This window comes from Centroberyx affinis, unplaced genomic scaffold (assembly GCF_046629955.1).
Source record: "Centroberyx affinis isolate AG114_WGS23_722 - 3 ecotype Tasmania unplaced genomic scaffold, CSIRO-AGI_Caff_v1 ptg001012l_1, whole genome shotgun sequence".
Taxonomy (NCBI): domain Eukaryota; kingdom Metazoa; phylum Chordata; class Actinopteri; order Beryciformes; family Berycidae; genus Centroberyx; species Centroberyx affinis.
This window is the reverse complement of record NW_027279574.1, coordinates 417,402-432,356: the sequence shown is the minus strand read 5'-3', so window position 1 is coordinate 432,356 and position 14,955 is coordinate 417,402. Positions and strand designations below refer to the sequence as shown.

The 14,955-nt window shown below is 41.3% G+C and overlaps 1 protein-coding gene across 1 annotated transcript in view; it reads right to left on the bottom strand.

The window, feature by feature from the left end:
• Positions 1-1,038, bottom strand: part of LOC139646876 (CAP-Gly domain-containing linker protein 4) — a 31,878-nt gene extending 30,840 nt beyond the window's left edge. The window contains exon 1 of the mRNA XM_071522654.1: positions 928-1,038. The gene's annotated coding sequence lies outside the window, so the exon portion shown is untranslated. The remainder of the gene's footprint in view (positions 1-927) is intronic.
• Between the last annotated feature and the right edge of the window lie 13,917 nt (positions 1,039-14,955).

The following is a 14,955-nucleotide window of genomic DNA, read 5'->3' as shown; positions in this document are numbered from 1 at the left end:
CACAAATTCCCTGGGGATCACGGTTCATTATCAGGATACAAACTAAAATCAGTGCTATAAAATTAATCTAATTTTTCTGTCATTGTTAATGATGCAATGCAAGGCCTGTGGAGTCCTCTGTTTTAGCATTTGGGGAGAGTTGTTCATGTTCACAAACTTGACTATCCTGAACCTTAACAACAACATTATGTGAAATGAGTGGTATCCCCAAAACTTATCCTCTTAGAACTATAGAAAAACATTGCACCACAAACGACTACAACTACACAAACTTTAGTAACAGACATTAGATCATTGTTTTGTTTCAGAGTTTTTCATAGATGTGCGTTTATATTATGCAGTGTTGCGTAACGTTACTACACTATGTTGCTGGTGTGCAGCTAAAATGCAAATATCTTACTAAATTAGAGACATGAGATCTCAAAGTACACAACAGTGACCACTCCCTCCCTCTCTCCATGTTTCTAGCATACACACACTGGTGAAGCTGCAGCTTATCTGATGTAGTTAACGTTACGAACTTTCAATTTGATGAGCCAATCAAGTCAGCTGTGTTAACATAACTGTTATTTGGTTAACGCTAGCTAACATTAAACAGTTAGCCGACTAGCTAACGTTAAACACCGGGGCAGCTAGTTAGTGACAGCTAGCCGGCTGACTACACTAAAACGCGTTCATTTTTGTAGTTGAAACCTGGTTACAATGGACAGTTAACACCCATTGGTTTTGTACTAATGTCACGTGAAAAAGTTGCCTAGAAAGATAAACTGCCTTCTCCCTTTAACGTTAACACACGTTAGCTCCTCAGAGGCAGCTAGCACCAATATTGGGCCAAGCCTTCCAGTCGCTCAAGATGCAGTTTACAATTGGGAATAGAAATAAATATCCTGGCAAAGATAACTAGTTACACAAAAAAAAATAGATTACCTCGACCTTGCAGCTCGTTTCAAAATGCTTGGAGTCATGATATGTGGAAAATGCCTAGAAAGCTCGTAGCAGATTTAATTTCCGTCAAGCTAACTGCAGGTTTATTTGCTACATAAATCACTTCCAGGTTTAGGATTTCGATTTCAGAATACAAGCATTGAACGTACATTTCTGGCCTTCAAAATAAAAGTAAATATACTATACTAAGAGACACCCAGTATAAACACCTGGTAAAAAATGAAGCTTGAGAATGTACAGTATAGTATAGTATTACACAATAATATAAAACATAATTGATATATTTTTTCAGACAAAATAGCCTTGATCAAAAGAATATTTTCAAGCTAAATAACTCACACATAGCCTTATACTCCACACTCACACCCAAAGAAACTATTTTTAAAATATTTTAAAGACATTGGAAACCTTTACTTTGAAAACCTGCTGCTTGCTTACTTAGGGGAATAGCATAACCTATCAAGATTCGACTAACTTGAATACTGGAATTCACTGTTACTCCTCTTAAACAAGTGTGCTGCTCCATTAGAAATGAATGGGAGACTGACTTTGCAGATACATACAATATCATACAATAGCAGTAGACTTGTACAATTATGTGAATACTTAATAACACTAAAATCCACAAACCAGTAGGCATGCTTGAACTTTTTTTCAATACAAAATATTTGACCTGGTCGTTTTTGTATGCTAAAACCATAGACTGTGGCTGAAATACGTTCTTCGTTGGAGCTCTGTGGGATAGAAATAAAGAACAATGACTTCAGTGAAAAATGATTTCAACCTGTATGAATATAGCCAATTGACTGCATGCAGTGATGCAAAAAGCACAAAGTATAAACCGTGTAACAAACATCCGTATATAAGCCAAGTCACCACATGATGATCACACAATAACGTTAATAAAATAATTAGAATTAAAAAAAATATTTTTTTTTCCTGATCATGTAATCAGCTTTATAATGTCATTCATTAGTACTTGTTAGTAGTTGCTTGAAGTTTTTCTGTATAGTTTATGCACATACCTCATTTGGAAATGTTAACTACAAGGCATAGTAATAGTATACTGCCACAGACTGGGAGGATATGTTACCTGAACTTACCTCACATTTTTCCCCATTCTTCCATTCGGTGGATGGTAATTTCCCAGGGGCGGCAAGGTGGGATGCTGCACTCTGTCAATGAACGTCCATTCAGACGGGTCGCATTCTGTGTGGTTCCCCTGATGGATGCTGGTGTATACTGAACTTGAAGAGCCCTCAGCTCCTCGAGGGATGCCATTATCTTAGACTTTGCCCTTCGCTGAGAGGCTGACGCTCCTGAGGGCCTGAGCCTTTGAATTCAGAGGAGGGCTGACTTCTGATGAAGGGTTCAAGTTTGAGTCTGCTCCAAGCAGTCTGGGCCTCCTTATCCTCCTCCTCCTGAGTTGTTTCCCTTGCATCTGTCATTACTTGGCTATCCACCACTCGAGTAGCATTTATCTGTGTGTGTGTGTCAGCATGATTGACGGAGAAAAAAAGAGGTTGTAGGTGATGATGATAGCTTTAAATTATGATCAGGAACTTGAAATTGTCTGGTAAATGTAATATTATATGGATACTGAATCCATAAATAACTGACAGTAACCACAATATGCTACTAATCTGGAGTAACTCAGTGGATTAAGTCAGATCACAGTTTTACGCAGGTAACCAGATTACATTTACAAACCTTGAGTCATATTTCTAGGCCTAGTCCTGCTAAACCAGCTGCAGCAGCTGTTGTACTGCACATTTTTGAATAGCCTTGTGTTGATTTTTGAGTACTCACTAAAGGGATATTCATGATGCTTTGTTTGAGACAGCAAACTCTGCCTGAAATCAATTTGTCACTTGCTGTAGAGCAGAATCCCTGTGGATGATGACTTGAGCTAATTGTGTCATGGTTCTGAAATTATATTCTGAAGGTTTGCCGCCTGCTGGCAGCCGCCCCACAATTTGAGCATTTGCCAAATCAAATCCTGAAACCAGAAGCTTATATATCTTAAATTCAATCTTGCTCACACTGTTTCCAAACATTGGAACATTCCAAACAGTGATTACATGCACAAAGAGCCAAGATCAAATTCTTCATCATCTATGTGGTTTTCAGGTCCCGTAATTCACAAGTGAGACAAACAACAGGCACGGGGCCCATTTGGCGACCACACCGATCCATCAGGTCACACAGTCTGCAGGCTCCTTGCAGCCCTGATGCCATACACACACAACAGGACACCCTCACCCCTTGTTTACTCAGGACTCACTGGAAAACAGCAACTGCACTGAAAGGGCTATCCCGATTTAAACAAAGCAACATGAAAATTGAAAATTAATATATGATGAGCCTGGTGGTAGTAGTTCTACTAGAACTAGTGGTAGTTATTTTGAAGTGTTTGATGAAGTGTTGAAATCTACTTTTTGTTGTACCCACTTTCCCTCAACCTGCCTCGTCTACTTCAACTAGTGATTTCCTCTATTTCCCAGAATGACTTTCAACAGCCTCCAGAGAACGGGCCTGAACCTGTTGCATTCAGCTGCAGGTTGTACCTGCAGCTGAATGCAAGAGTTTTTCCAGTTGAGAAAATGTGAGTTATGCCCTTTACTCAAAACAAAGCATGTGTTATGGCTGCATTGCATTCTGGTCTATTTAGGTTACAGTCAATGGAGAAATTGGTCTCTCTGCCTCTTCTACGATGGATTTCTCCCTGTATGATTGTTGAATGTTGGTGCCGCTTTATAGAGAAGCCCTCACTCTTTGATTCTGAGGATTCTGCCTTCCGTTCATGTTTTAGATGCTCCAAGATCGGTTCAATATATAGAGTGGAATGAGACTTCTTATGCCATGTGGTGTACATTTCTATGCAAATGAGAGTTGAGATAGAAGAAACTCAAGGTGCTAAAATAAAATAAATAAGTAAACAGTCAACAACAAAAATCAAGATGAGCAGAAACAGAAATGAGTTGCATAATAAAATCTAAATGACAATAGAACACAACTTGGAGGAAATAAACAGACAATAAATCAAAACAAATCAAATTATAGGGGATGTGAGAGGTATTCTGTGAGTGTGTGTGTGTGTGTGTGTGTGTGTGTGTGTGTGTGTGTCTCTGTGTATGTGTCGTTCACCTGTTGTAGAAGAAAAGGACAAAAGGCAGGAGGGAGAGAAAGGAAGTGCATGTAAAGTTAGAGACAAAAGTTGGATCAGTTTGGTTGATGAGACAGGAACTGAGTTTGTGTTTCTAACTGTTAGAGATGTTCAGCAGATTCATCAACAATGTGAATATCACTTCTGCACAGTCCAGACCCTCCATATGCTTTATATGACACTGGACCAGCCGACACGTCAGATATCTTTTTATCCTGCAGTTATTCTGAAGTGTGAAATGTCTGAGCATTAGGACAGTGATTAGAATGAACACACACACACACACACACAGACACACACACACACACACACACACACACACACACACACACACCACATTACCATTAGCCACAAACACATTATGAATAGAAGGTCATTTCATGGTCATTTTGAAAGTTAACTGATTTAAAAACATGAAAAACCCTTCATACTGCAGTTTACTTGTAATTAAAACATTTTAAACCCCTATAGGAATCTAGAGCACATCCACAGCTTACTATTAACTCGAATCATTGTTTTTCTCATTAATTTTATTATCAAGTATAAGTGTTGTCATTATTGAAAGACTGGATAATGTACTTCAGTTTGATATCACATTCTCCTGTGTAAAGAAGTGAAATAAGAGCCTCTGTTTGAACTATACAACTATACAGGCAAACTTACAGTAAGCTAAACTTTGTAAACTGTGTTTAAAAAAATAAAAATAAAAATCAACTTTATATGAGTTTATTATATTACAGACATGTTATTTTTCTTTCCCTATGGCTCCTGTTCTCACTATGACATCACAATGCAAATGGAACATGGATGATATCGTTCTGGAAGCAATGGGCATAATTTGACCACTACTACTCAGACACACACTGCGATCTGTTCTCTTGGAGTTATTACTTACTACTCAGTTATTTAGTTATTATTAGTTTTCCCAAGCATTACCATGGCTGATCGAGAGCCAAAGAACAAGTTTTTTCAGTTCCGGAAGGGGGACAAGAAACGGCACCACAGTCTGCACGGCTCTGCTAATGATGCTGATGTAAGTTTGACCTGCTCTTACTAACGTTATGCTCTGACCGTCCTGCTGTTCACATCTCAAAGTCTGCTTTCATAGAAATTTTCCTAGAAAAATATGCTCATCTTTTTAGTTTTTGAAATAAACTTGTTCAACTCTGTAATTATGCCATATTATTATGTTTTTTATATTGACATTGTAAGTTATTTCAATAATTGGAATTGGTTTATAACAACTGTAATCAGTGAACAGTCAGCTGAGTCTTAACTGTTTAAACTGAAAAAACACATGTTGCATTACAGTGTTACATGCAGAGCCACTCAGGACAGGTGGAGTCACCTGACCTAAGTGAGCGGGAGGCTCTGGCTGCCAGAGCAGACAGGATGTGTGCCTGGCAGGAGGCGCGCACCAAGGCTGTTCTGGAGAGGGTGGGACGCTCCTTCCAGCCTGAGCCCCCTTCACATCGACCCTCAGTCCTCAGGAGGATGCAGAACGCTGTTCTGGCCCCCATGAGGAACCTGAACAAGTGGTTTCACCCCGCTGAGCCCATCCAGACTGGGACCAGCAGCAGTGAAGCCCACATCCCTGCTCCTCCTCCCACTGGCTCTGTGAAGGACAACCAGAGGAAGAGGAGCGTCAGGACGTTGGCGGGACGAAGGACCCAGAATGTCCACAGAAGTCCCGATAGGGGCGATGAGGACTTCTGGTCCATCATGGAAGACGAGGCCACACGCGCTCATCTGAGGCAGGAGGCCTGGAAGGTGGCTGAGCTGATAGCCAGAGACGGGAGGCCCAGCACCACCAGGTCCACCGGCTCTCTGCACAGTTTGGACCGTGTGGACACAGAGACTCCCGCTGAGCTGCGGGGCTATCTGCAGGTCAGGAGCCCCGCTGAGGTGTCCCGCTCTCAGCCGGCTCACGCTCCCACTCCTCCTCCTGCTGCTCCCACAGCCAGGAGGAAACCGGCCCGTCCCGGGAGGTTCCTGAGGCTGCCAAAGGCTGCCGGTGGAGCAGGTGAGTCCCTCTATGCACATACTGTTGCTGTGAACTTCTACTGAAGTGAATTCCCACCCTTCCTCTATTATAAATGACTGTTGACTTGATGCTGTAATCCTTACATTTCTCCTACTTTTGATTCATACATTCTCCTTAACATGTCTTAGTGTTGGAGTTGTCAGCTTGCTATGTTTACATAACCTCATTAGCTATATTCATATTTATATTCTATGTTTTTTTCTGTATCCCATTTGCTGCTGCAACAAACCAATTTCCTCAAACAGTTTATTAAAGTTTCATCTTATCTTGAAGTCACATGATATTATTGCACAGAATCTTTCACAGATTTTGGGGAGTTTACATTTATTTATATTGCAATGGGCTACTACCTTAGTAAAATGGAGCTAACCACCTTGGACTTAAGTAATCAACCCCCTTAAATATTCATTCATTCATTTTCCATACCCGCTTATTCCTATTTAAGGTCATGGGGGGGCTGGAGCCTATCCCAGCATGCACTGGGCAGCAGGTCAGGTTACCAGTCCATCACAGAGCTAATACATAGACAGACAAACACATAATAAATAATAAGATAAAGTTTTTTAAAAGGAATCTCTGATTTTTTTAGCACAATTCCTCAGGTGGAGAGAAAGGTGAAGATAGATGAATGTGATGAATGGGTAGAAAGGTGAGTGATGAGCGTTTTGCTCCTAATCTGAACAGATAAGCAGGCAGCCACTGAGCCAAGGGTCCAGGTAGATGATCAGGATCAGGATCAGGTCCAGCAGGTCCAGCAGGTCCAGGTCAGACTCCAGCCCCTGGCCAACCCTGAACGAAGCCTTGAGTTGAGCTTCAAACTGCTCAGTTCAGACGACTGGTGAGGATTTTACTGTAGAGAGTTAGAGAAAGATTCATGTTCTGATCAACATACTGTAACCTGCCAGGAGCCAGCAGCCTGTTGCACCAGCTGAACCTCCACTCAATCTTCAGTTCGGGTGTAAAGTCTACACTAAATGTTCTGTTGAAACCAGTTTGACACTAAAGCTGTGTCTTTGTTTCATTGCACCATGTAAGGTACATCTTCTAGCAGAGCATTAAGAGACCACTAACTAAATCACTGTCATAGACCGTGATGTTTTCACCTTCTGTGGCCAATAGAGTTGGAGCCAAAATCAGTTTCTCCTGTCCAAATGAACAGCAGTCTAGTTAATGTCAGCTAACTTACAGGGTAGTGAGAGAAAAAGAGGAAATTAACATCACCAAACGTCAACAAATAGTTACCTTTTCTAGTACGAAGTATTATGATTCATTTTACAGAAAACTATTTCAGTTGTTGCAACCGTTAAACGTTTAATAATGTGTGAACTCAGACTTAGACTAAGACTCAGCATTTACGTTCAAACAAGCCCACATTTGAACTTGAGTTTAACTGCCAGGTTTGCAAGGAACATTTGTGTTGTACTTGAAGTCATGTGAAGTACAATTCAATAATTCTTGTCACTGAAACACAGGGAGAAGAAAATTGATGGCTTGACATGTGTTGGAGCTTTGGCACAGCACCACTCAGCAACACTGGAGGCCAAACTTCATGAAGTGTGTCAGGCCGTCGTTGAGGAGGTATTGTTGCCATTTGCCTCTTTGGCTCTTTCTTTGCCTCTTTGTCTTTGGGGTTCATTTATTTTTCATTTGCATGTGTGTTAGAAGTCTAGCCATCACCGGTGATCTTCATTGTCGTTCTCCAGGTGAAAAACCTGCGCTCTGCGGTGTCCCGTGTTGCCATGGCGACCCTCGGGGACCTGTTCCTTCACCTCCAGAGGGCCATGGACTGCGAGGCGGAGGAGACGGCCCGTGTTCTGCTGCTCAAAGTGGGCCAGTCCAACGCCTTCATCCAGCAGCAGGCCAACCTCGCCCTGGACGCCTTGGTGCACAACTGCAGCCCCGCCAGAGTCCTGATCGCTCTGCTGAACGGAGGGCTGAGGTAGAGAGGAGAGAACAGGCTGCGTTCACTTTATCACAATGTATTCAATGAAATGAAACGACATGAGCTTAGCCACCAGCTTCTGTAAATCTCACATCCCCATGTCTTTGTCCCTCCTCAGCCACCGTAGTGCTGCAGTGAGGGGGAGCGCAGCTCAACACCTCCACCGGCTGGCCGACGTCCTCGGAGCCACTCGAGTCCTAACAGGCAGGAAGAACTTCACCGAACGCTTCCTGGTTGCGGTCAGCAAATTGTCTCTGGACTCTGCAGCGGAAGTGAGGTGGGATGACTGAACTGTAAAGTTATGCATTTAGGTCACGAGGTTCACAAATGCATTTTCTTATGATTTGTGGTTTGGGGCTCCACTGTGAAATCATGTTTGTTTGTTTAACCTTTTAGGAATCTGAGTTCCACTTATCTGTGCATTGTGCTTCCACTCTAAAGACAAACAGTAAATGAGAAGTCAATTTCTCCACAGGCTTCATGGACGAAACATCCTCCAGAAACTTGCCCTCCATAGCAGCTTCCCAAAACTGTGGGCGAAGACGGTCCCTCAGAAAGACAGAGCTTCCCTGGACACAGTCATCAGGAAGCTGACTGTGAAGTAGAGTGGACTTTCCCTCTGGGTTGATGGGAGGAGCAAAGACATGTATTGTATTTCTGCAATATACATATGAAATGGAAATATGCAACATTGTTATAACAAGGCTTTCTTTTCCTTGTTGACAGAAATTAACTGTCACCCAACAACCACGGAGGAACTTGGCATGTTGATTGTGTAAAAGTTTGTTTTTTTTCCAAAATATTTTATTTTGAGCTTTTTACAATATGCAAACGCACAGAGAAAAATTTAAGAAATGTCCCCAGAAATGTCCCAGAATGTCCACAGAAGTCCCAAAAGGGGCGATGAGGACTTCTGGTCCATGATGGAGGACGAGGCCACATGTGCTCATCTGAGGCAGGAGGCCTGGAAGGTGGCTGAGCTGATAGCCAGAGACGGGAGGCCCAGCACCGCCAGGTCCACCGGCTCTCTGCACAGTTTGGACCGTGTGGACACAGAGACTCCCGCTGAGCTGCGGGGCTATCTGCAGGTCAGGAGCCCCGCTGAGGTGTCCCGCTCTCAGCCGGCTCACGCTCCCACTCCTCCTGCTGCTGCTCCCACAGCCAGGAGGAAACCGGCCCGTCCCATGAGGTTCCTGAGGCTGCCAAAGGCTGCCGGTGGAGCAGGTGAGTCCCTCTATGCACATACTGTTGCTGTGAACTTCTACTGAAGTGAATTCCCACCCTTCCTCTATTATAAATGACTGTTGACTTGATGCTGTAATCCTTACATTTCTCCTGCTTTTGATTCATACATTCTCCTTAACATGTCTTAGTGTTGGAGTTGTCAGCTTACTATGTTTACATAACCTCATTAGCTATATTCATATTTATATTCTATGTTCTTTTCTGTATCCCATTACCATTTGCTGCTGCAGCAAACCAATTTCCTCAAACAATTTATTAAAGTTTCATCTTGTCTTGAAGTCACATGATATTATTGCACAGAATCACTGATTTTGTCAGCACAATTCCTCAGGTGGAGAGAAAGAACTAGGAAAAGATAGATGAATGTGATGAATGGGTAGAAAGGTGAGTGATGAGCGTCTTGCTCCTAATCTGAACAGATAAGCAGGCAGCCACTGAGCCAAGGGTCCAGGTAGATGATCAGGATCAGGATCAGGATCAGGTCCAGCAGGTCCAGGTCAGACTCCAGCCCCTGGCCAACCCTGAACGAAGCCTTGAGTTGAGCTTCAAACTGCTCAGTTCAGATGACTGGTGAGGATTTTACTGTAGAGAGTTAGAGAAAGATTCATGTTCTGATCAACATACTGTAACCTGCCAGGAGCCAGCAGCCTGTTGCACCAGCTGAACCTCCAGTACACTCAATCTTCAGTTCGGGTGTAAAGTCTACACTAAATGTTCTGTTGAAACCAGTTTGACACTAAAGCTGTGTCTTTGTTTCATTGCACCATGTAAGGTACATCTTCTAGCAGAGCATTAAGAGACCACTAACTAAATCACTGTCATAGACCGTGATGTTTTCACCTTCTGTGGCCAATAGAGTTGGAGCCAAAATCAGTTTCTCCTGTCCAAATGAACAGCAGTCTAGTTAATGTCAGCTAACTTACAGGGTAGTGAGAGAAAAAGAGGAAATTAACATCACCAAACATCAACAAATAGTTACCTTTTCTAGTACAAAGTATTAGGATTCATTTTACAGAAAACTATTTCAGTTGTTGCAACCGTTAAATGTTTAATAATGTGTGAACTCAGACTTAGACTAAGACTCAGCATTTATGTTCAAACAAGCCCACATTTGAATTTGAGTTTAACTGCCAGGTTTGCAAGGAACATTTGTGTTGTACTTGAAGTCATGTAAAGTACAATTCAATAATTCTTGTCACTGAAACACAGGGAGAAGAAAATTGATGGCTTGACATCTGTTGGAGCTTTGGCACAGCACCACTCAGCAACACTGGAGGCCAAACTTCATGAAGTGTGTCAGGCCGTCGTTGAGGAGGTATTGTTGCCGTTTGCCTCTTTGGCTCTTTCTTTGCCTCTTTGTCTTTGTGGTTCATTTATTTTTCATTTGCATGTGTGTTAGAAGTCTAGCCATCACTGGTGATCTTCATTGTCGTTCTCCAGGTGAAAAACCTGCGCTCTGCGGTGTCCCGTGTTGCCATGGCGACCCTCGGGGACCTGTTCCTTCACCTCCAGAGGGCCATGGACTGCGAGGCGGAGGAGACGGCCCGCGTTCTGCTGCTCAAAGTGGGCCAATCCAACGCCTTCATCCAGCAGCAGGCCAACCTCGCCCTGGACGCCTTGGTGCACAACTGCATCCCCGCCAGAGTCCTGATCGCTCTGCTGAACGGAGGGCTGAGGTAGAGAGGAGAGAACAGGCTGCGTTCACTTTATCACAATGTATTCAATGAAATGAAACGACATGAGCTTAGCCACCAGCTTCTGTAAATCTCACATCCCCATGTCTTTGTCCCTCCTCAGCCACCGTAGTGCTGCGGTGAGGGGGAGTGCAGCTCAACACTTCCACCGGCTGGCCGACATCCTCGGAGCCACTCGAGTCCTAACAGGCAGGAAGAACTTCACCGAACGCTTCCTGGTTGCGGTCAGCAAATTGTCTCTGGACTCTGCAGCGGAAGTGAGGTGGGATGACTGAACTGTAAAGTTATGCATTTAGGTCACGAGGTTCACAAATGCATTTTCTTATGATTTGTGTTTGAGGCTCCACCATGAAATCATGTTTGTTTGTTTAACCTTTTAGGAATCTCAGTTCCACTTATCTGTGCATTGTGCTTCCACTCTAAAGACAAACAGTAAATGAAAAGTCAATTTCTCCACAGGCTCCACGGACGAAACATCCTCCAGAAACTTGCCCTCCATAGCAGCTTCCCAAAACTGTGGGCGAAGACGGTCCCTCAGAAAGACAGAGCTTCCCTGGACACAGTCATCAGGAAGCTGACTGTGAAGTAGAGTGGACTTTCCCTCTGGGTTGATGGGAGGAGCAAAGACATGTATTGGATTTCTGCAATATATGAAATATGCAACATTGTTTTTTTTGTGACCAATTTTTTATTGATTCATTCATACATGACTTTGGCTGCTATCGTTCCCCTTTCCCATTCCCCCTCTCAGGCTTCTTCAAAATAAAATAAAAAATAAATATACAAATTTTATTTTCAGGATAAAACCCCTTGAGATGTACCATCTCGTTTTCGAGGGGGTCCTGACAAAAGACAAAATAAAATATACACAACATAAGATACAACGCAATATGCAACAAATAACAGACATGGTTACAGTTACAATTAGACTAGGCCTAATTATAAAAGGACGAAAACAAACACACACACTCACGCACCATGCACACACCATGATATCTAGACACCCACACCCGTATTATAACAACAGTAAATAGTGACAGTTAACAGGAGCAGTCTGTTGTGAGGTGAGTGATAAGAGCTTTTTTAAATGAACCTAAATACTGCAGAGATTTCAGAGAAGTTGGTAGGTTGTTCCAGTCTCTAGGAGCTTTATAATTAAATGCTTTTTTTCCTAATTCAAGTGAAATTTTTGGGACTTGAAAAAGGAGATGATTATTATGTCTACGAGAATAATTAGAATTAGAATTTTGTGGGATGAGTAGCTCTTGTAAATAGATAGGGTAGTTGAAATGAATACATTTGAAAAGAAACTGGTACCAGTGCAGCTGTCGTCTATTTTCGAGAGAAAGCCATTGCAGTTGATTGTACATTATACAGTGGTGACTTTGAAAGTGACAATTGAGAATAAACCTGCATAAACTATTAAATATGACATCTAAATTCGCCAAATCAGTTTTTGAAGCATTTTGATAAACAATCTCTCCATAGTCAAGAACAGGCAATAACAACTGGGATACCAGCTTCTTTTTCACATTCATGGTAAAACAGTTCTTTGATCTGTACAAATCAGTTGACCAGTTGTCATTTTCTGCAAATAAATGCTCTAAATGACAATATTTTTATTTGGAATTTGGGAGAAATGTTGTCAGTAGTTTATAGAATAAAACCAAAATGTTCATTTTACTCAAACACATACCTATAAATAGTAAAACCAGAGAAACTGATAATTTTGCAGTGGTCTCTTAATTTTGTCCAGAGCTGTATATATACACCTACACTGCACACATATACTGTATATACATATATAGCCTACATACAAGCACATATACAGTACACATGTACGTAATACATACACATATATACGCATACATACATACATATACAATACAGTATGATATACTTTACACCCCACTAGTATTATATACAGCGTTTGACTAATTCGGCTGCATCTGTAAGTGTTTCAACTGTTTCCCTTTTTGCACCATTTACACTTCCTATTGATGATTCTAAAACAAGTACACTATAAAATAGAGATATCCACTGATCTAATTTAAGGACGTACGGTGGTTTTTATCTCATTACTAAAATCTTTTTTGCTGCTGTAAGACCACAGAAGAAAAATGTTTTTTGTTTGCCTAATATATTGAGGGAGGGATCATCATTCAAACAATATAACATTAGGTAAACATGGTATTTCAGTGCCAATAATATCTGATAAGACCTGTGCAATCTGTACCCAAAATGATCTTACACCTGAACATTCCCAAAACATATGGATGTAGGTGCCAATCGACCTTTGTGAACATAGCGACCAAATAGGGCTGGGGGTTATCTGTAGTTGGCAACACTTTCTAGGCGATAGAATCTATGAATCATTTTATAGTGCAACAACTGATTATTATAATTGCGGGATGTTAATGAAATGCTCCTCCATACTCTTTTCCAATCTATTGTCAATCCATAATTTTTCAAATCAGTATTCCAAACTTTAACAATTCCCATGTAACCTTGAGTGTTGTGTTGCATCTTTTTGTACACATATTACACAAAACCCACACCTGGATGGAGAGTTCTCATCATTTCCACCATTGGGTGCATTTTGAGAGGCTGATTCCACGGCACGCCATATGTGCGCATATCAGTGTATAGTGATGTAGTGCGGCAGTCTGGAAGGAATGAAACAGAAAACAAACATCAACAAACAATCAACATGCAAACTCCACTGAGGGACTTTTACACGTTTATCAATATAGTGTTACAAGAATAACTTTGACTTCACTGACTTTTAAGGTCTTTTCAATTTAATTTCAGTTGTGCAGTAATCCGTTTTCTTTTCACTTTTCATTCTATACTATAGCCTTTTCATGTTTATGTTTTAGAAGTTGAGTGTGATATGAATATCAACATAAGCCCTATTTGGACAGGGTTAGTTACAGGGGAAGGTGGGGTAATGTCATCATTACTGTCTGTAATTTTAGTCTCATCTGAATAGGGCTATAGCCATTCTCTACAGCAGTGATTCTCAACCTTTTTCATATCAAGGACCCTAATTTAGTGCATATTGGAGCCACGGACCCCCATTTCATGAGATTTTACCTCTTGGACCCAAATCTGAGAATATTTTTATTGTTAGATATGATTTTATCCAGAATTCCATGACTGTCTGTATTGTAGGGAGAGAGATGACAGTGAAACTATGATCAAAATAGTCATTCTTCTGCATTCTCCAATTGTGTTAACTTCTTGTAAATTAAATAATGCTGAAGTTTAATAATTCATCAATTTGCTGGGGACCCCCTGGAACCCCCTCAAGGACCCCTGGTGGTCCCCAGACCCCACGTTGAGAAGTGCTCTACAGGCTATAGGCAGCTGATGCTTTTACATTCTTTGTTTAATGCATTGTTTAATATGTATTTTTCATATTCCGTGAGGTAGTAAATTCATGCGTGCAATTTTTGTTTTGAAAACTCACCTAGGTGATTCTCAACATGTTTTGTGGCTCAAAATGATCACTGTCAGTGTCAACTGGCCAAATTAGTAAGCTTACTATGAAGAACAAAAGGATGCAGCCACTTTCAAACGCAAAAAACAAGAGGGATTGACAAGAGGAATAAATTAATTGCATCTTTCAACATTTTGACTGACATCTATTCAGCGGATGGGAAACAAAAACATAAGAATATAACAAATATAAAGTTATTTGTGATCAATTTAAAGCAATGTATTTGAATTTTTTTATTGTTCTTACAATAAAAAATATTTCCATCTTGAGTGATGTTCAATTAATAGAGAATTGTTGTTGTGCACAACTATGAGTCCATCAGTACTTCACCACAGGTGAGTAAATCCCAGTAAATCATTTGAAGTTTCATGCTAAGAATCTGCACACTGCTGAAGGAAGATCCTTTTCACTGAGGCA